Genomic DNA, 2,778 nt, shown 5'->3' with positions numbered 1-2,778 from the left:
TCACTGCAGCAAAACACTATTGTACACGGTACCAACGCTGTTCTAACATGGTTCTAATATAGACAATGGGTCGTGCTCATATTATTTGTTATTTTTTTATTATTCATTATTTTCACTTGACTCGCATAAATAATTTTGTTCGAAGAACATTTTATGCAATCGTACTTCGCAGCACTTCACTTGCAATTTGCAATTTCTAGTATAAACAATATTATATACTACCTGTACTTCCTTTTCCAAACCAGCAACAAACCGTGAATGCAGATTATATAGTTCAGCGACAGCTATTGTTCATATTGTACCAACCAGCAACAGCTATACTATTTTAATGTCAATATCTCAATGGCTAAATGAACAGTTCAATCGAAATCACATTCTGTCAAGACTGGCTCTTAAATAATATATGAACACATAAATTAACTGTTTCCTTGTATACGTATGAAAAACTGGAATGCTGTGGACTGTGTAAACGAAATTAATACATGGGCCTCTTGGTTGTTAAATTCAAATGTACAGCCATGTCATATATCAAAAGATAGCATGTACATTTTCTCCTAAAGAGAGCTGTAGTTTCATGCTTTAATATAAAGAAAGCATTAACAGTAAAGCTGCTCTGGAGGAGTAAATGTTTTCAATATCAAAATGTGCCGTTGGTACGGCCCGTGGTACGCCTACTGCTCGTTTACAAACCTAATGCACAATCGCTGTACTTTTTTTGTGCATAAAAGCATAAATAAAATAGTAGGAAATTTATTTTTTTATGTAACTGGTACCAAGTGTTTAAGTTTTACTAATTAAAATTTGAATTAATCGATTTATGTCTCCCTGTTATGTGCTAAGCTGTAGTGTTAATTGCAACTGTGAATTTTTGCCGACCCAATGTCAAAGCATAGGATATTGATTAACTAAACTTTAATTATTATAGTCCGAATGTATATTTCTATGTGTCTGAAAATCTGACATAAATATATGCTTGGCTGTGTGGATAGTTTTTGGTAATATGGAGCTTTCTATAGCACGACGACGGTAGGAGATGGTGGCATAATGATGTCACGTGAAGTCATCTGCGCATGTCCTCGTCGCATGGATTATCGGACGCAATAATCTGACCAAATCTACGTTGTGCAGAGAATGTAGGCGGGTCACTCATGAGAGAATCCGTTTTAGCGTCGCGTAGTCGCGCAAATCAAAAGCTCCCTTGTGTGAAGGGAAAGGGTTTGTGGGGTGTACCTGCTGCTAGGGTTTTGGAATAATATGCTTACACATGGGTGTCTGGTTTGATGTACCATTATGGGCAATGTAAAAATACAAAACGAGTCCAAACTATACTCACTTTGAGATATTGGAGATATTCTTATTGTAATGCATCTTATACAAACAAGTGGTTTCCTGAGCTGTAGAGACCGACATCGACCTAAATGTTTACCATACCACGGGAAATGTTATATTCGGATTGGTTCTCGAAACAGCGAAAGCTCTCGAATAATAAAGACAATCGCCGAAAACAAAGACTATTATCATTACAAATTCACATAAAATGTGATTATTGACATATATGTTGTTTATATGCGGGTTACCTTAGGTAACGCCTCTACCACATAATGCATAGTTTGTTAAGGGAGGGGGTGGGCCATCTGACAAGTAATTTCCTTTTGTGTACGATGTGATGTTTGTTTTGGCAGATGATAACCCATGATGGTTTCTGTAGCAATAAATGACTGAATCTAGAGATACAGACAGGCGCGTAAACGCCTAATGTTTTAGAATTAGATTCGGCTCTATTTTAGGACCTCTAAAAAAACTGGCACTGCTTTCTCTGTACCTCAATCACAAGCTCCTTTTTACTCTAACAGTGACAGAAGCACTTGTTGCTTGTTAACTAGTATTAAAATGTGGGTGGATGATGGGAGGAACGAATGTTCTGGAAGGATGATGGGAGGAACGAGTGGAAAGGAATGTAAGTGTGTGCTAGCTGGCAAGGTAAGGTAATACTATTAGGGGATTTCCTTGTAGACTACCTGAGGTCACAAGTACAAACGTTGCTTGTTAAATTTTTACCTCCATGGTTAAATATACACTAAATGGAATCACTAGTTCGCAAATAATGTGTAAACCAGGAAGTATTAACATATACAGTTAGTCGTATGTACATATGAATCGTGAACGTCATTTCGTTTACATCCATAAAGTTATGCACATCCCTCGATTAGTGCCAATTGTAATTTTTAAAAGAATTGTGAAAAATGAATAACAAATCTGTATTATTATTGCTGTGTTTTGGCCTTCTGAGCTCATTGGTGAATTCTGCCCATTTTCGAGGAGCTACGTTTTCATGGATATGGTTACGAGACCCAAATATCGTAAGTAAACTGTAGCAGTCGTCATATATGTATTTTATACTTTTACGTCTATTTTTTAGACTTTACAAATATAGACACACACACAGACACATAAAAATATAAACAAATAAGGTGCTCAATAAAAAACAAAATGATGTTATGAACGTATCAGGCATAGCGCTTGAACAAAATAAGCTCCTTCACAGAAAAATGTCTCCTGTGGGATCCGAACCGGGGACCTTTCGCTAATAAGGCAAACGTCGACCTCTTGACCACAGAGGCATATTGGTGCTGTCACAGATTCTATTCAGCAGCCCAGATGCAACTCAACGCACAAATATATATAAATATATACAGTAATATAAATCAAGATAGCCGTTAACACTATTAAATGTATATAAATCATCAAAGAAAGGTAATTACAGTGTTCCAATAAACG

This window comes from Anneissia japonica, unplaced genomic scaffold (assembly GCF_011630105.1).
Source record: "Anneissia japonica isolate Jap-2015-1 unplaced genomic scaffold, ASM1163010v1 scaffold287818_len932483_cov186, whole genome shotgun sequence".
NCBI lineage: Eukaryota > Metazoa > Echinodermata > Crinoidea > Comatulida > Comatulidae > Anneissia > Anneissia japonica.
Note: the sequence above shows the minus strand (reverse complement) of the source record.